This window comes from Pogoniulus pusillus, chromosome 6, assembly GCF_015220805.1.
Source record: "Pogoniulus pusillus isolate bPogPus1 chromosome 6, bPogPus1.pri, whole genome shotgun sequence".
Lineage (NCBI taxonomy): Eukaryota > Metazoa > Chordata > Aves > Piciformes > Lybiidae > Pogoniulus > Pogoniulus pusillus.
The window spans coordinates 3,120,644-3,140,389 of NC_087269.1; the positions used below are offsets into that span (position 1 = coordinate 3,120,644).

Genomic DNA, 19,746 nt, shown 5'->3' on the forward strand with positions numbered 1-19,746 from the left:
TGAGAGAGAGTGATTGGCATTGGAATGGGCTGCCCAGGAAGGTGGTGGAGTCCCTATCCCTGGAAGTGCTCAAGTAAAGCCTGGATGAGGCACTTAGTGCCATGGTTTAGTTGATTGGATAGGGCTGGGTGCTAGGTTGAACTGTAGGAGGTGGTTGAGTCCTCATCCCTGGAGATGTTTAAGGGGAGATTGGATGAGGCACTTAGTTAATTAGATGTTAGGTGACAGGTTGGACTTGATGATCCTAGAGGTCTTTTCCAGCCTGGTTAATTCTGTGATTCTGTGATCTTTTGCCACAAGCAATACAAGTTTTCAGTACATTGTGTTTTACAGACTGACTGCAGTTCAAAATGAACACACACTCCTGCCTTTCTGATAATTGCATTTGTTACTCAGTGCATGAACAAAACCAATCAAATAATTGTTCCTCCCTTCCATTCCAGTCAGATGAATGTATAAAGGAAATGAAAATCAATACAGGAAAGCTGAAGGGGGTGGAGAAGCTTCAAGGCATCACAAACTGGCAGGTTTAGTTCATCCATCCCTCAGTGAATCTTCAGAATGCAATGAGCAGTAGAAACACTTTGAAGTAGGTGGGACATGAATTTTTGCACTCTGTAAAGTGAATGCCTAGAATGGCCCAAAATACACTGACCAGAACATAACTCATTAGTGATACTGTAAAACAATTAATCAAATGGGGGGAGGGAAAAATGTAATAGAGCTATTGACTCTCTGGGTGGATTCCACACTCCATGGGAGCTGTGCTAGAGAACACTCCATGTGTTTGGGTGGGAAGCAAAAAGCTGATTGACTTCTTTATTACCTGAAATGCTGAGTATCATCTTGAATATTGCTCTTTCCTTACTGAGTAGCAGTTCTGGTGTTACTCAGGGGTGACAGTGATTAAGCTCAAGAGTATGATCTGTTTGTAGCCATCAAAATACAGACTTAACTCGACTCAGACTTGAAGGAGTCTTCAGCAGCTGCTTGCTTTTTACTTTTCCTGGCAGTGATTTAATACAGTTTCATTATTTAGCAGCACTACAGGCTGGGGACAGAGCTGTGAATTCTGTGATTCTGTGCTCCACAACCTCCCTGGAGGTGTTCAAGGCCAGGTTGGATGAGACCTTGAGCAACCTGTTCTAGCAGGAGGTGTCCTTGTCTATGGCGGGGGGTTGGAACTGGCTGAGCTTTGAGGTCCCTTCCAACCTAAACCATTCTGTGATAATGCTTTAAATGTTTTAGCAGCAGAATTGCACAATGAGTTCTGTGCAAACAGAACATTCCTCAGGGGTTGTGCAGGTAGCTGTGTGTGATGTGGTGGGAAATGGACTGAGAAGTGTGCTTGGAAGCTCTTATTTATCACCATGGGAGAGGGTTCACGTGTAAGAGATTTAAACAGCACATTGTGTCTTGTTCAACTGGAATCACTGCCTGATGAGAGAGGGAAAAAATTACAAGGGTAGGAAGAAGGGGAATGGTTTGGAGGCCAGTGGTGTTCAGGACACCCTGAAAGGAGAGAGTGCATTCATTTGAGCACAAAAATGGCAACTGAACTCCTGCCTTTGAAGGTGTTTGCCCTCCACAAGGCAGGGGTTGTCATCTTCACCGTTCTGAGAAAGCTCTGTGGCAAGCCACATGTTCAGAACAGCAGGAGAGGGAACTTTGCACCCAGTGTCCCACTCCAGACACTTCTGGAACTGCAGAAGTTCTGGTCCTGTGGCTTAAGGAAATGAAAACACAGCTCCAGTTTGAAATGCTCTGGACCTGCTGTGAGCTTGTGGTCACTGGAGGCTCAAGGAGTTGCTAGCTCTAAGGAAGCTGTTTCTCAACAGCAAAATCAGTTTCCCTCTTGCTTCTTTACTCTCCGCAGCAGCCAGTAATATGAGTTTAATGAAGTTATGGTGAATGTAAAAGGAAGGCCTAGGAATGATGGTGTGCTTTATGCCTCTTGAGCTGGCTTTCTGTAGTGCTGCCCATAATTATGTCAGCTAAGTAGGTCATGATTTATCAGGGGTGAGACTTCCAGCAGAGAAACTGAGGGCGATAACCAGTTCCAGGAAACGACTGGGAGGAATTGTGTGTCTTGTATTGCTTCCTGGGGCTGGAAAACAATCACTGGGGATGGTCATCCCTTAATATTGTCCTTAACGTTCTGAAACATTGCCTCAAGCTAGTTTATCATGTTTGGCAAGTTTGGAACTTATTTTTCCTTCCTTAGAGGGAAAAAGAAAAGGGCAAACCAAACACAAACAAACCAAAGCATCACCTATGACATTTCCCAACTGCCTGCTGTGAGAATGGGTTACAGAACATGCCACAGCCTTGCAAGTCTCTGCAACCTGGCAAAGGTTTGTCAGTGTTCATACACCTTACATTGCTGAGCTGCTTCCTGGAATTGCAGCTGTTTATTCTTTCCTGGGAAAGGTGAGGTGAGGAAGGGCAAGGAAGGAAAGGAAGGGCAGAGAAAAGAAGGCAGGGAAGTGAAGGGAAAGAAAGGAAGGGAAGGAAGGGAAAGAAAGGCAGTGGAAGGAAGGGAAAAAAGGCAGTGAAAGGAAGGGGAAGAAAGCAGAGAAAAGAAGGGAGAAAAGGCAGGGAAAGGAAGGGGAAGAAAGGTAAGGAAAAGAAGAAATTCACTCTGATATGGGTCAAGAACTGGCTGGAGGGCCAGGCTCAGAGAGTGGTGGTGAATGGTAGCTGTCACTTGTGGTGTGCCAGTAGGACAAGGGTACAGTACTCACAATCCTGTTTTCAGTTCTGGGCTACTCAATTCAAGAGAGATGTTGAGATGCTGGAATGTGTCCAGAGAAGGGTAATGAAGCTGGTGAAGGGCCTGGAGCACAGGAGAGGCTGAGGGAGCTGGGGGTGTTTAGTCTGGAGAAGAGAAGGCTCAGGGTTGCTGTCTACAACTACCTGAAGGGAGGTTGTAGCCAGATGGGGTTTGTCTGTTGCTGGTTGCCTGGCAGAAGAGAAGGTGACACAGTCTCAAGTTCTGCTAGGGAAGACCTAGGCTGGATGTTAGAAGGAAGTTCCTCACAGAGAGAGTGATTTGCATTGGAATGGGCTGCCCAGGGAGATGGAGTCGCTGTCCCTGGAGGTGTGCAAGCATAGCCTGGATGAGGCACTTAGTACCATGGTCTGGTTGATTGGACAGGGCTGGATGATAGGTTGGATGGGGATGAACTTGAGGTCTCTTCGAACTTGGTTGAGTCTATGATTCTATGAAAGGCAGGGAAAGAAAGGCAAGGAAAGGAAGGGAAAGAAAGGCAAGGAAAGAAAGGGAGATGCTCATAGGAAGTAGCAGAATGTTTCTAAAGTATGAGAAAGTATTAATTGGGTTTTCACCTGGTTTGCATTATGTAGTTGTCCCAAGCTTGAGCATTTTCAGATGGTTTTTAAATGTATTGTTTTCCATCCCCTTCTCCTCTTGGAGAGTGAAGAAGAGAGGACAAAGTAAACAGAGGTCTTAACTCTTTATATGGCAGAGACAGGTCTTTAAAAAGTGGGTAAGGTTTAATATCTTTAAGGAAGCATTCCTGAGAGCCATGGTAGCATGGTTTAACCTGGCAGAGGGGAGATTGAAACTGGATGTTAGGAGGAAGTTCTTGACAGTGAGGGTGGTGAGACACTGGTACAGCTTGCCCAGGGAGGTTGTGGAGCACAGAATCACAGAATGTGATTTTTCATCACATAGTGTGATTCTGTGCTCCACGACCTCCCTGGAGGTGTTCAAAGGCCAGGTTGGATGAGGCCAGGTTGGATGTTCTAGTGGGAGGTGTCCCTGCCTATGGGGGGGGTTTGGAACCAGACAAGCTTTGAGGTCCCTTCCAACCTAAACCATTCTATGATTTTATTGTTTAGGATGGCACATTGTGGCTGCCTGGTGGGTGAAATGAGTCCCAGCTTGTTACTACTTCTGGCCAGGGTGTTGTGTTTCAGCCTTACTTAACCTCAAAACACTTCTGTCATGCAGAGACAGCAGTGAGCTTTGGTGCCAGCAAACGTCAGAGCTGATACTTAACTAAGCTGCTGTTAGGCTCTTTCTGTGCAGTTCCTAATACATATTGAAGAACATGAGCTGCTTCAGGAGCAAAGCCTCCATAGCAGCACTCAGACAGCATTTGTGGAGGAAAGGCCATGTTTGTCAAGTCTTCTTGCTGTTCTGAATCACCACTTTTGCCTAACTTACTCATGCCTCAGCTTGAAAAATGGAGAAGCCCTGGCAGCAGCTTAGAAACGAGAGAGGTCGATGAGGGCTCTGCCATGTTTCTGATTAACCAGGGCCAGGCAGTTAGTGAGGCAGGGCAGCCATCAAGGCTTTGGGCACTGAGCTAGTACTGAACTTCATTTAGCAGACCATTAGCTGTAAGGACAGATGGAGTTATGCTGAAGAAGAAAGAAGTGAATTAAAAGATTGCTCTGTCAGTGCCTTGAACGTGACAGCAAACTGATGAGCAAAATTCAGTCGCATGATAGCATCTGCTGAAATATCCTTGGGCATGATCATCTCTCACTCCAGTTAACTTGCTCTGCTCAAAACTGATCCTCAGGGTTGTATTTCCTTGCTGCTTTCACTAACAGCTTTGCCCATGGAACAAATGAGTTGTGAAAAGAATGATAAATCACTTAATTGGTATCCTGGCAATAGTTTTCTTCTTCCTCTTCCCCTTTCTCTGAGCCCAACCCAATAACATCTCTTCTTTTTTTTCCTTAAATCCAACTCCTACTAAGATTTGATTTCCATGGCTTCTGAGAGAGAAGCCTGTGGGAAAAATATCTCCTTGAAATACAGTCTTTATCAAAATCTACTTTGGGAGCAGTAATTAAATTAGTAGGAGACTTCAAATCTTTCTTCCCATCAGCACTGGACTGTCAACACCTTTAAGAAGCAACTTCAGATAAGAGCAGATATATTCCCAATCTGAAGTGGTGGCTTCAAAGCCTTCATAGCTGTGTAGGCTCCTGCCTGTGTGTGTTGTGCCAGCCAGGGTGAGCAGAGCTCTGTTACCCAAGTGAAGAAGCTGTGCTTGATCCAAATCGCTGGGCATAGCCCATGCTGAAGGAAGCTGTTCCCCACCTTCCTATGTCTGCTGCCTTGAGCAGCAACTTTGTGTAGTGTAGATCAAAAAGGACTTTAGTGCTTTTTTTTTTCTTCCTCTTTCTTTTTTTTTCATGACTGATTTGTTTGCTGGAGTTGATAAATTGGCCAAGCTCATACACATCTGTTCAGCTTCCTGCCTATCTAATAATAGAGTGAAATCAAAATGGAATCGAAGGGAACACATCAATTAAAATGAAAGTGCTTTGCACAGTGATGAAAAATACATCCAAAGCAGGCATATGTAGACTCCTCTGTGTTTGGCTCTGAGTTCTTACAGATAAGACACACTTTGCTCCAGAGAGCATAGCCTAACATAAACCATGATGCATGCCAAATTATGGTGTAAAGAAGCAGAGAAGCCCTTCTGGTTAGTCTGCTCATTCTCCCCCTGTACTCTGCTCTGGTGAGATCCCCACCTGGAGTACTGCATCCAGTTCTGGAGCCCCTATTACAAGAGGGGTGTGGAGGTGCTGGAGTGTGTCCAGAGAAGGGCCAGGAGGATGCTCAGAGGGCTGCAGCAGCTCTGCTGTGAGGACAGACTGAAAGAGTTGGGGCTGTTCAGTCTGGAGAAGAGGAGGCTCCCAGGTGACCTTCTTGTGGCCTTTCAGTATCTGAAGGAGGCCTACAAAAAAACTGGGGAGGAACTTTTTAGGCTCTCAGGGAGTGACAGGACTGGGGGGAACGGAGCAAAGCTGGAGATGGGTAGGTTCAGGCTGGAGGTGAGGAGGAAGTTGTTGAGCATGAGAGTGGTGAGAGGCTGGAATGGGTTGCTCAGGGAGGTGGTTGAGGTCTTATGGAGAAGTCCTTTGCAGCAGGAGAGGTGTAGGAGAAACACAGATTATTGGAATCATAGGATCCTAGAAGGGTTTGAGTTGGAAGGGACCTTAAAGACCATCTGGTTCCAGCTGCCCTGCCCTTTGCAGGAGCACTTCCACTAGACCAGACACAAAAGGAGTTTGCTTCTAAAATGGACAAGCTGGCCTGGGATAGCAGATCCCCTAGTCAGAAGTAGGGCTTGCATGAGTGCCTGGAGGTGCTGAGAACAAGGGTGAAACAGTCTGAATGCTTTAGAGGTGAGGTTGGATGTGAGTAGTGTTACAGAATGCAGCAGGAAGAGTCCCTCACACAAAGAGGTGCTAGGAAGCAGCATTTATTTTGGGGGTTGCTCCACCCAAGTGTGCCCAAGCCAGTGAAGTGCAGAGAATATGTGCCATGGCCACAGGTTTCTTGAACACATCTTGGGATAAGTACTCCCCACCAACCTGGGCAGCCTATTCCGATGCCAAATCACTCTTGAAGCAAAGAAATTTTTCCTGATGTCCAATCTAAACCTCCCTTGGCACAATCTCAGGCCGTTTCCACTCATCCTTTCACCTGAGGGAAGGGAGAGAAGCCCAACCCCCACCTCACTGCAGCCTCCTTTCAGGGAGCTGTAGAGAGCAATGAGGTCTCCCCATAGCCTCCTCTTCTCCACACTGAGTACCCCCAGCTCCCTCAGCTGCTCCTCCCCAGCCCTCTTCTCCAGAACTTTCCCCAGCTTTGTTGTCCTTCTCTGGACCTGCTCCAGCTCCTCAGTGTCCTTCTTGGAGTGAGAGCCCCAAAACTAAACCCGGTGTGGCCTGAGCAGTGCTGAGCAGAGGGGCACGATCGCTTCTCCATCCTGCTGGTCACACTATTCCTGAGCCAGGCCAGGATGGGAACTGGGGGTTGTTTAGCCTGGAGAAGAGGAGGCTCAGAGGTGACCTCATTGCTCTCTACAACTACCTGAAGGGAGGCTGTAGCCAGGTGGGGTTGGGCTCTTCTGCCAGGCAACCAGCAACAGAACAAGGGGACACAGTCTCAAGTTGTGCCAGGGGAGGTCTAGGCTGGATGTGAGGAGGAAGTTGTTGGCAGAGAGAGTGATTGGCATTGGAATGGGCTGCCCAGGGAGGTGGTGGAGTCACTGTCTCTGGAGGTGTTGAAGCAAAGCCTGGCTGAGGCACTTAGTGCCATGGTTTGGTTGACTGAATAGGGCTGGGTGCTAGGTTGGCCTGGCTGAGCTTGGAGGTCTCTTCCAACCTGGTTGATTCTGTGATTCTATGATGCTGTTTAAGGTCCATTTTTAAAATAGAGTGCATTAGCAGGATGCTGTTCTTATTCCTCCTCCTCCTAGTGATGGAAAAGCCACAGTCATGGGTTTGTGTCCACAAAGTGTGTGTGTGGTTGCCATCTGGTAACAGCTGGCAGTGTAGATCCTTGGCAGAGCAATGTGTGTCTGTGTGTGCAGTGCTGCACCTTTGAACCTGCTCAGATGGATTGAAGCAAAAGACAGGATGCAATTCATGTTTAGAAGTGTGGGGTGGATGAATGCTTCTAGAGATAAATGCACTGTGCTTCTTGAGATGGTGAAAATATAGTCCCAGATGGAAAGCATTAAACAGATTGTTTAGAACTGTGCAATCAAGTGATGAGGGAGAAGTTGCTGCTCTGCCTGGAGCCAGCTGCTGCTTAGAACATTTGAGAGACAGAGTGTGTGGAGAGTTAGCAAACACCAGAAAGAGATTCTGACAGATCATGGACTAAGTTCTTCTGTAGAACTAACTTTCCACTACCTTGTCAGAGCTACAGGTAAGATGTTTCAATTCTGTGGCCAAGACAAAGGCAGCCACATCATCTCTGTCTAGCAGCTCCTCTGGAAGAGACACATCTTAGGAGCTTGGATCTGTTTGTAGTTAAGTTTATAAACACTCAGAATCATCAGAATGCACATTTCTAAACCCAGTGTTGTCCTTGAGCATACAAGATGTTTGAAGGGTGAAGACAGTGCCAAGAAGGTGCAGCCAGGCAAGTGTCCCCCCTTGGTTTTTAGTATCTCTGGATTAAACTGAAGTGAGTGGCTTGGGGCTTTTAGCCTCACATCCACAAATACAAGTCAAACGTTCTGGTGCTTCTCTGATAAAAGGGGGATACTATTGACTTGAGTTGTGGCTCCTAAACAACTGGCACTGCATAAACTGGCTGGTTCACAGCTGAACATGAGCCAGCAGTGTGACCAGGAGAGCCAATGGCATTGTGGCCTGGATCAGAAACAGTGTGGCCAGCAGGACCAGAGCAGTCCTTCTGCCCTGTGCTTAGCACTGGTCAGGCCACACCTTGAGTCCTGTGTCCAGTTCTGGGACACTCAATTTAAAACAGATGTTGAGGTGCTTGAAGGTGTCCAGAGAAGGGCACCAAGGCTGGGGAGGGGCCTGGAGCACAGCCCTGTGAGGAGAGGCTGAGGGAGCTGGGGGTGTGCAGCCTGCAGAAGAGGAGGCTCAGGACAGACCTTGTTGCTTTCTACAACTACCTGAAGGGAGGCTGTAGCCAGGTGGGGTTGGGCTCTTGTGCCAGGCACCCAGGGACAGAACAAGAGGACACAGCCTCAGGCTGTGCCAGGAGAGGTCTAGGCTGGATGTTAGGAGGAAGCTGTTGTCAGAGAGAGTGATTGGCATTGGAATGAGCTGCCCAGGGAGGTGATGGAGTCCCCATCCATGGAGGTGTTTAAGACAAGGCTGGATAAGGCACTTAGTGCCATGAGTTAATTAGAAGGGTTAGGCAGTAAGTTGGACTCAGTGATCCTAGAGGTCTTTTCCAACCTGGTGAATTCTGTGATTCTGTGAATTTGGGATTACACTGAACCATCAGTTTGGCAAGAGAGTCCCCAGAAAGGTCATTTCTCCTTGTCCTGTCATTACAAGACCTTGTCAATAGTCCTTCCCCAGCCTTCCTGTAGCCCCCTACAGATACTGGAAGGCTACCATAAGGTCTCCTTGAGTCCTTCTCCAGACTGAGCAGCCCCAACTCTCTCAGCCTGTCTTCATAGCAGAGCTGCTGCAGGCCTCTGAGCATCTTCGTGGCCTCCTCTGGACTAGCTCCAACAGTTCCATGTCCTTCTTGTGTTGGGGGCTCCAGAACTGCACACAGGACTGCAGGTGGGGTCTGAGGAGAGCAGAGCCAAGGGGCAGAATCCCCTCCCTTGCCCTGCTGCCCACACTGCTCTTGCTGAGCCCAGCACACAGAGTTGACCCTTGGGTGGTTGTGTGCTCGAGATACTCCTCCTCCCTTCGAATGTTACAACATTTGATTCTCTGGCAGAGTTGGTCTCTCTTTTTTCTTATGTGGCTACACCAGAAGTGATCTCATGAGTTGGTGAAGATTCAGGGGGACGTGGGGGAGGGCAAGGACCTGCCAAATCTTGTAGGAATCATTTTCCGTACTCGGAAGGTGTTTAGGAGCACAAGGATAGAAATGAAAACCGAAATGATGTGGGCTAAGCAGAGCACTCCTGCAGATTGATTTCATGCTGAGGATAACTAGCATGTGGCATTAGTTTCAAGATGTGATAAAAGTTAAAAGCCTGCAGTGAGGCACAGATCCAGAGCAGCTGTGGAAGGGACACCACAGGCATGTGCTGAGTCCCAGTTCAGCCACACACTAGCAGCCACCACGGCAGCTTTGGCCAAGGTCAGACCTTGTGCAACGATGCTGGGTGCCTCAGAACGTGTTTGCTCTCTGCTCTGCTGACATCATCCTGACTTCTCACGTGGAACCTAATTGGATTCCATCTTTTAATTAATCTAGCCAGTGAATTGATTGCTGTAATCTGATTTCTTGAGCTGGTGAGCTGCTGCCAGTTGCTCCAGTTTTGCCTGCTTCGTAGAAACACTTGCGATTGGCGTTCGCAGCTTGGCTCTTGTGTTTGGGTTTTCCCCTCCTCATAGAATCAGTCAGGGTTGGAAGGGACCACAAGGATCATTCAGTTCCAGCCACATGCCATGGGCAGGGACACTTTGCACTAGATCAGGCTAGCCACAGCCTCAGCCCACCTGGCCTTAAACACCTCCAGGCTTCCACCACCTCCCTGGGCAACCCCTTCCAGGATCTCACCACTCTCATGCTGAACAACTTCTTCCTCACATCCAACCTGAGCCTTCTCCCTAGTCTTGTCACTCCCTGACAGCCTAAGAAGTCCTTCCCCAGCTTTCTTGTAGCCCCCTTCAGATACTGAAAGGCCACAAGAACGTCACCTGGGAGCCTTCTCCTCTCCAGATTGAACAGCCTCAACTCCCTCAGTCTCTCCTCATGGATCAGTCTTAACCAGGGATTTCTTTAGCCTTCTTTTTGAAAGACTCTCCTGGTGCTTTCTGCCCTTTTCACTTCTCTGCAGTTGAGCTATTTTAACAAACAGTGCTCATCTCTTTGTCAGAGTTTCTCCTGTTTCCATCATGTGTTGTAGAGCCTCAACTGTAACACTGTCACTTGTGTCCTTCAGACTTGCTTTTGTTGTCATTGTAAGCTCAGGGCTCAGCACTTTGCTATTGGCTTGAAGTGTTAGAATAAAACCAGTGATGAAAAGTTCCTGGAAGTCTGGCTGAAAGTAGAACAACCTCCTGAGAAGCCTTCTGGTCTAAGGCTGAAGTGCTCTGTAGTTCCTGTTCACTGTCAGCTGGCTTGGGGTCAGTCCCATGGGAATGAGATGAGGATTTTGCTTCAGAACAAAGCTAGAGGAAGTTGGGGCTGTTCAATCTGGAGAGGAGAAGGCTCCAAAGTGACCTTATTGTGGCCTTTCAGTATCTTAAGGAGGGCACAAGAAAGCTGGGGAGGGACTTTTTATGCTGTCAGGGAGTGGTAGGACTGGGGGGAATGGAACAATGGGTAGATTCAGGCTGGAGGTTAGAAAGAAGTTACTCAGCATGAGGGTGGTGAGAGTTTGGAAGGGGTTGCCTGGAGAGGTGGTGGAAGTCTCATCCCTGGAGGTGTTTAAGGCCAGGCTGGATGAGGCTGTGGGCAGTCTGCTCTAGGGTAGGGTGTCCCTGGGCATGGCAGGGGGCTTGGAACTGGCTGATCCTTGTGGTCCCTTCCAACCCTGACTGATTCTATGCAAAAAGAAACATTGCTGCCAACAGTTTTTCAGTCTTGCATAGATGTGATTGAATCTATTTATTAAATAGAGGTTTTTTAAAAAAGAAAACCAGATTTGCCCAGAAAAAAATCCTTTTATTTTAATTAATCTTTATCTCTCTGACACACAGACAATTTATATTCAATTCCCTTCAAGCTAGGTTAGAATCCAGAGGGTAATGATGGCCTCTGAAAATCACCAGGTATGTTTTCTTTACTTTGTGCCATGCAAAGTGGCTCTAAATCACAAAATGAGGCAGTAGCAGAGTTCCTCTGGTGGTAGCTCTCCTAAAATGAACTTGGCATGAAAAAGAAAGTCTGAAACACATTTTTGTGTCATAAATGTCAGCCTTGCAGGCAGTGGAGGCTGCAGAGATTCAGACAGTGGGAAGGGCAGTGATGATTTACTGTCACACAAGCAGGAAAGTGTGGGAGCTACCTGAGGCACTGTTCTTGTACTGAGTACCTGAGAGTACCTGAGGCACTCACCTTGTAGTTAGCAAGTGACTGATTCTATGGGGTGGAGTATTTGCCTTGGGTAAATCTGAGTGACTTCGAAGCCATTGTAGCTACCACTTGGAATGAAAACACACTTGCTGTAGTGGCTCTGCTCAGGACATCACAGGCTCACAGGATGTCAGGGGATGGAAGGCACCCAAAGAGATCATCCAGTCCAACCCCTCTGCCAGAGCAGGACCATACAATCTAGCTCAGGTCACACAGGAACACATCCAGACAGGCCTTGAAAGGCTCCACAGAAGGAGACTCTACAACCTCTCTGGGCAGCCTGTGCCAGTGCTCTGGGACCCTTCCAGTCAAGAAGTACCCCCTTGTGTTGAGGTGGAACCTCCTGTGCTGCAGCTTCCATCCATTGCTCCTTGTCCTATCCCAGGGAGCAAGTGAGCAGAGCCTGTCCCCCCATCCTCCTGACCCCCAGCCCTCAGATGGTTATAAACATTGATTAAATCTCCTCTCAGTCTTCTCTTCTCCAGACTAAGCAGCCCCAGGTCCCTCAGCCTCTCCTCACCAGGCATAGATATAAGAGTAAGCTGTTCTGTTTGATATGTCAGTTCAGTTCCTAGATTTGAAGTTCTGCTGGAGATAGTGTTTAGCCTAGGAAAAACATTCATTTGTGTTTTTCATGAGAAATGAATGAAATCATTCATTTGTCTCTAATGGGAAGTGTTGGTGGGGGAGTTACTTTCCATCCCTCACCTTTCCTGTTGAAGATGCACTCCCAATTTAGCAACCTAGACCTTTCCTTCACAGATTTAACAACCTGTTTACTGTGCCTTTCCCAGCAGTAGCTGAGTCACTGTTGATGATGATGTTCTTGAGATGACAGGCACCTTGCTAAGCTCTCTGGAAAGACAGCTGTGCAGTTTTAATTCCCTGCTAGTGAGGGAATTACAGAGGAGCTTTCATGTGCCTTTCCCAAGTGCTCTTTGGATTTTGACCACAGTTTTCCCTTGTGCCTCTACAAAGAAGTGTCTCAACGTGCTGAACATTCCAGTGCTCTTCTGAGTAACTTGGATACTTTGAGGTGTGGAAAAACTCAGCTAACAAAGGTTCTGAGGAGCATAGGAGAGAAGAGAGTCTGCAGAGCTGTGCTCAGAACCGGGGTTAATGCAGTTAGACCTGACTTTGTACCTGTTGCAGTTCTGCTTCTGCTCCTTGTATGCAGAGTGCATTAAATGGAAGGCATAATTTGAGGCTGACTGGATGCCAGAAAAGGGTAAAGCAAGAAAACAGTTTTAAAAGCCCAAACAACAAGAACAAAACAAAGACAAAAGCCTCATGGGTATGCAGCTCATCTTCTTCACTGGCAATCCACATTCTCATTTCTGCTTTCTGAAGTCAGATGGAATAGCATCAGAGATGCAGCTTCAAAGGAATTGACTAGTTCATTTTCTCTTCCAGAAGAGTATCTAGGAGTGCAGGAGTTATCTTTGTCAACTTGCCAGCTACTAGATTATGATCCTTTTTGTTTGCTATGCTTTGGTTTTTTGGCTTTGAAGGCACTGGATACCATTTCCAGAAGGGAAGTTGTTCAGTCTTAGAATCATAGAATCAGTCAGGGTTGGAAGGGACTACAAGCATCATCTCGTTCCAACCTCCCTGCCATGGGCAGGGGCACCCTACCCTGGAGCAGGCTGCCCACAGCCGCATCCAGCCTGGGATGGGGCCTCAACCACCTCCCTGGGCAACCCCTTCTAGGCTCTCACTGCTCTCATGCTGAACAACTTCCTCCTCACATCCAACCTGAACCTTCTGCCTATTCTTGTCACTCCCTGATAGCCTAAAAAGTCCCTCCCCAGCTTTTTTGGAGGCCCCCTTCAGATACTGGAAGGCCACAAGAAGGTCACATTAGAGCCTTGTCTTCTGCAGACTGAACAGCCCCAACAGTCTGTCCTCATAGCAGAGCTGCTGCAGCCCTCTGAGCATCCTTGTGGCCCTTCTCTGGACATGCTCCAGCATCTCCACATCCCTCTTGTAATAGGGGCTCCAGAGCTGTCTTGTGTAACTAACATTTTCCCAGGTTCCTTTTTTCATAGTGCATCCCTCAGCAGCCAGCCCTTGGAGAAACAGCAGCATGGTTGAAATGTGGCCCTTGGGTAGGCATTTCTCAGTCATCATGTTTCAGGATAATAAATTGAGATAGGTTAGAATCATTGGGTTCTACAAGAGCCCCTCATGAATAGAGGGAATTTGATAGTTAAGGTTTTATGTCCATCTCTTTCAAGAGCCTCCAGAACAGCAGGACGTAGTTGGGTTTTAGTGTTAGGCAGAGTACTCCAAGGATTGCATTTGCAGGTAAGCCAGAAGCCTTGGCAGGTTGCTATGACTTACAGCTGAGAGGGAGAACTGCTCTGAAGGGCTGTATTCACAGGAAATGTTTTCTGTTGGCCCCTGTTCATGTTTACTACTGGAATAATAAGAGTCAAAACACAATGAGTTATTGTTTCCGTGTGGCACAGCAGGCTGAGCGCGCTCCCAGTGCGTTTTGTCAAGTGATTAACGTGCTGGCTTCTCCAGCTCGGGCTGCAGAGCATGAACCACTTGTAGGGGTCCAGGCACAAAGCCCAAAAGCTTTGTTCAGAAGAGCTCTTTAGATTGAGCCTTGGTGCAGCTTCCTGCCTTTACCCCGGTTTAAGGTTCTCTCTGCGTTACCCTGGTAACACTAATTCACCTGTCGTGTTTTGAGCATCACAGAGGATCACAGCAGGACAAGGGAGGTTCTTCTTCCCCTGTACTCAGCACTGGTCAGGCCACACCTTGAGTGCTGTGTCCAGTTCTGGGCCCCTCAATTCAAGAGAGATGTTGAGATGCTGGAATGTGTCCAGAGAAGGGCACCAATGCTGGGGAGGGAGCTGGAGCACAAACCCTATGAGGAGAGGCTGAGGGAGCTGGGGGTGTGCAGCCTAGGGAAGAGGAGGCTCAGGGCAGACCTCATTGCTGACTACAGCTACCTGAAGGGACATTGTAGCCAGGTGGGGGGTAGCCTCTTCTCCCAGGCAACCAGCAATAGAACAAGGGGACACAGCCTCAAGCTGTGCCAGAGTAAGTCTAGGCTGGATGTTAGGAGGAAGTTGTTGCCAGAGAGAGTGATTGGCATTGGAATGGGCTGCCCAGGGAGGTGGTGGAGTCACCGTCCCTGGAGGTGTTCAAGAAAAGCCTGGATGAGGCACTCAGTGCCATGGTCTGGTTGACTGGCTAGGGCTTGGTGATAGGTTGGACTGGATGATCTTGGAGGTCTCTTCCAACCTGGTTGATTCTATGATTTTGATAAAGGACATTTTCCCTTCTAGAAACATTTCCCTACTGGAACAATGCTTTCAAAAGTTCCTCTTTTTTTATTCTCCTTGGATTAGCTGCAATGAGTTGGATGAGAATATCCTGACTGTTTTGCTGTACTTCCTTTGTGACTTCTGCTTTCTGGCTTTAATTAGAATTCTTTTAATTGACCTTCTTCTTGTTGTTGTTGTTGTTAATGCTTTATTTTAACTGTACTCCTATTTTGGCTCGAGTTGCTGTTCTTATACCCCTAGGCATGCTGCTCTTTTAGTGTTTCTTAGTGTATGGATTCAGTATGGAAGAAGCAGGAGGAGAGAAAAGCCCTCTCAGCTCACTGTTTTCACATAGTTGTCAGGGTGGGAAGGGACCGCAAGGATCAGCCAGTTCCAAGCCCCCTGCCGTGGGCAGGGACACCTCACATAAGATCAGGCTGCCCACAGCCTCAGCCAGCCTGGCCTTAAACACCTCCAGGGGTGAGACTTTCACCATCTCCCTGGGCAACCCTTTCCAGGCTCTCCCCACCCTCCTGCTGAACAACTTCTTCCTAACCTCCAGTCTGAATCTACCCATTTCCAGCTTTGTTCCATTCCCCCCAGTCCTATCACTACCTGACAGCCTAAAACATCCCTGAGCTGCTCATGTAGCCCCATTCAGATACTGGAAGGCCACAACAAAGGCTCCTTAGAGCCTTCTCTTCTCCAAACTGAACAGCCCCCAACTCTCTCAGCTTGTCCTCATAGCAGAGTAACTCCAGCCCTCTGAGCATCCTCGTGGCCCTTCTCTGGACACATATTTCATAGAATCACAGACTGTCAGGGGCTGGAAGGGGCCTCCAGAGATCATCTGGTCCAGCCTCCCTGCCAGAGAAGCATCAATATTTTGTCTCAATACTGCCATTAATGGGTATTGTTTATTTTGTCACTGTCTTTTTTTATGTTTGAGGGTGAATTCCTGTGCTCTGCTGCTGAGTGAGAAGAAAGAGTCTTTTAAATTGAATCTCGATTCAGAGGTCAGACACATTATAGACTTCTGACTGAGGTGGAAACATTTTCTCTTTCCAGCAATTAATATCTCATATATTTCAAGCCATACAATTTGAAAAGCTGATTTGTTTCTTCCTTTTCAAGTTTCTTTTGTTTGAAAGTCATTGATCATTAACTGTGACAAGGTCATGTAAACCAGATGGAGCTTTGCTTTAAAAAAAGGAAAATATTGGCCAAGGCTGGAGGTGGTTCTCATATAAATTAACACTGCCACAGTGGAACCAGCAAGGGCTGGCTGCTTCTTTTGATCACTTTTACACCTAGTTTGGAACCTTTCAACTCTTTGTAAATGGAAGTTTGAAGCTGTTATTTTTTTTCTCTGACTTAGAGTCATAGAATCAGTCAGGGTTGGAAGGGACCACAAGGATCATCTAGTTCCAACCCCCCTGCCATGCCCAGGGACACCCTATCCTAGAGCAGGCTGCCCACAGCCTCAAGCAGCCTGGCCTTAAACATCTCCAGGGAGACAGGAGGCACCTGGCTGACTGCCCACCAAGCTGCAGCAGATAATTAGTGTTCCAGAGCACTGTAACCCACAGGATCACAGGATGGAAGGGGATGGAAGGGACCCAAAGAGATCATCGAATCCAACTCCCCTGCCAGAGGAGGACCATACAATCTAGATCAGGTCACACAGGAACACATCCAGAGAGGCCTGAAAGTCTTCAGAGAAGGAGACTGCACAACCTCTCTGGGCAGCCTGTGCCAGTGCTCTGGGACCCTTGCAGTAAAGAAGTTCCCCCTTGTGCTGAGGTGGAAGCTCTCAGATGTTTATAAACTTTTATTAAGTCCCCTCTCAGTCTTCTCCAGACTAACAAGCCCCAGATCCATGGGCAGGGACACCCTACCCTAGAGCAGGCTGCCCACAGCTCTATCCAGCCTGGCCTTAAACAGCTCCAGGGATGGGGCCTCAGCCACCTCCCTGGGCAACCCATTCCAGGCTCTCACCACTCTCATGCTCAACAACTTCCTCCCCATGTCCGTCCTGAACCTACCCATCTCCAGCCTCACTCCATTCCTCCTCGTCCCTTTACTACCTGATATCCTGAAAAGTCCCTCCCCAGCTGATTTGCTCCTGACACAAGAGGTTGTGCTCTGTACCAAGCATACCCAGCAGAGCACTGACGACAGGCAAACTGCTCAGGCACCTCTGTGGCATTAAAACCCCACAATTTAAAGTCACTTTTTCCTCCTCCTGCAAAACTTTTCATGCTTTGTAATTCTTTGTGATGCTATGGTTTAGTTCACTAGAAGGTGTTAAGTGCTGGGTTGGACTTGGTGATCTTTTGCAGCCTGGTTGATTCTGTGGTTTAGATCATTAGAAGGTGTTAGGTGCAAGGTTGGACTTGGTGATCTTTTGCAGCCTGGTTGATTCTGTGGTTTAGTTCATTAGAAGGAGTTAGGTGCAAGGTTGGACTTGGTGATCTTTTGCAGCCTGGTTGATTCTGTGGTTTAGTTCATTAGAAGGAGTTAGGTGCTAGGTTGGACTTGGTGATCTTTTGCAGCCTGGTTGATTCTGTGGTTTAGATCATTAGAAGGAGTTAGTTGCTGGGTTGGACTTGGTGATCTTTTGCAGCCTGGTTGATTCTGTGGTTTAGTTCATTAGAAGGAGTTAGTTGCTGGGTTGGACTTGGTGATCTTTTGCAGCCTGGTTGATTCTGTGGTTTAGTTCATTAGAAGGAGTTAGGTGCAAGGTTGGACTTGGTGATCTTTTGCAGCCTGGTTGATTCTGTGGTTTAGTTCATTAGAAGGAGTTAGGTGCTAGGTTGGACTTGGTGATCTTTTGCAGCCTGGGTGATTCTGTGGTTTAGATCATTAGAAGGAGTTAGGTGCTGGGTTGGACTTGGTGATCTTTTGCAGCCTGGTTGATTCTGTGGTTTAGTTCATTAGAAGGTGTTAGGTGCTGGGTTGGACTTGGTGATCTTTTGCAGCCTGGTTGATTCTGTGGTTTAGTTCATTAGAAGGAGTTAGGTGCTAGGTTGGACTTGGTGATCTTTTGCAGCCTGGTTGATTCTGTGATTTAGATCATTAGAAGGAGTTAGGTGCTGGGTTGGACTTGGTGATCTTTTGCAGCCTGGTTGGTTCTGTGATTTAGATCATTAGAAGGAGTTAGGTGCTGGGTTGGACTTGGTGATCTTTTGCAGCCTGGTTGATTCTGTGATTTAGTTCATTAGAAGGAGTTAGGTGCTGGGTTGGACTTGGTGATCTTTTGCAGCCTGGTTGATTCTGTGGTTTAGTTCATTAGAAGGAGTTAGGTGCTGGGTTGGACTTGGTGATCTTTTGCAGCCTGGTTGGTTCTGTGACTGTGACTTTGGCACCCATCCCGCACAGCTCTGCAGAAGAGCAGCACTGCACAGCCTCTTCAGGCTCTCTTTCCAAATCAATATTGATCCACAGCAGCACGACCCAGCTCAGCCTGCACTGCAAAGCTGGGTTAGGAGCAGTCAGCTAGAGACCCCCTTTGAAGCAGCACACTTCTTGCGGGCGCAGTTGGCTGCCAGCCTGCGCTGAGCTGCAGCAGGCGGCCACGGAGCTCGCTCCTGCGCCGAGCCTCAGCTGCACAGCTGTGCGTGTACTCGCCCAGCCCTCCCACCAGATGGACTCGGTTTTCACTTCAGCTTATATTGGGTAGGACTAATAAAGATTAATGCACTCAGAGAAGAAAAATATTTGGATGTCAGCTTGCCAAAACAGTTTTGTAGAATGCTAATCAATTTCTGTGCCGGGAGGGGGAAAAGCAGAACACCAAACTGTGCATTTCTCTGTCAAAGCACAGAGGCCAATGTGGCTGGGAAGCAAAATAGCCAAATAATCCCTCCCCACCTCCACCTCCCCTTAGGTTTTCATGGTGTTGCAGCAGGAATGCAGATCAGCAATTGAAACTCAGGTTTGGAGCAAGAGGCTGTAGCTTGGGGTGAGGGAGGAAGCTGGTTTGGGTTGTGCAAAGAAATGAAACCTGGGTTGTACAGGAGCATGTCAGGCTTCCTGCTCCTTACATTCCTTCTACTCCCTGGAGTATCAAAGCATTTCTGGGGCTGTGTGCTGGCCTTTGAAGGCCTCTGCCCTTGCTTTTAGCTTATTACTCACTGTTGCTCAGTAATGCTACTGATGGTTTTGATGGAGGAGGGGGGATCTGTATGTGTAGCTGGGCAACACCTCCAGCCACTATCTGCCTGACAGCTGTCAAGACAAACAGAATCTCAGAGTGGTGATCTCCCCTCCAGAAATCATCAAGCCCAAACCCCCTGCCAAAGCAGGATCACCCAGGGGAGGCTCACTTCTACATTTTAGTTTTTTACTGATGCCATGAATTGCATTTAACAGGGGTGTGGGGATGGGATTGCAAGGAGCAGCATGCACCAGCTGCTTGATGTAATGAGTGCAAGTGGAGTAAGGGTCTGAACACCTCTTTGCAAGCCTGGGGAGTTTTCAGTTTATGGCATCACAGTGGCAAGGTTGAATCCATAGAATCATAGAACTAGGTTCCAGCTAGGTTGGAAGGGACCTCCAAGATCATCCAGTCCGACCTAGCACCCAGCCCTATCCAGTCAACTAAAATCATAGAATCAGTCAGGGTTGGAAGGGACCACAAAGATCATCTAGCTCCAATCCCCCTGCCATGGGCAGGGACATCCCACCCCAGATCAGGCTGCCCAGAGCCCCATCCAGCCTGGCCTTAAACACCTGCAGGGATGGGGCCGCAACCACCTCCCTGGGCAACCCCTTCCAGGTTCTCACTACTCTCATGCTGAACAACTTCCTCCTCACCTCCAGCCTGAACCTACTCATCTCCATTCCCCCTAGTCCAGTCACTCCCTGATATGCTGAAAAGTCCTTCCCCAGCTTTTTTGTAGGCCCCCTCCAGATACTGAAAGGCCACAACCA

General features: G+C 48.0%; 1 protein-coding gene across 3 annotated transcripts in view; it reads left to right on the plus strand.

Moving 5' to 3' along the window:
• ATE1 (arginyltransferase 1) overlaps positions 1–19,746 on the plus strand; it is a 98,261-nt gene that overhangs the window by 69,444 nt on the left and 9,071 nt on the right. The window lies entirely within an intron of this gene.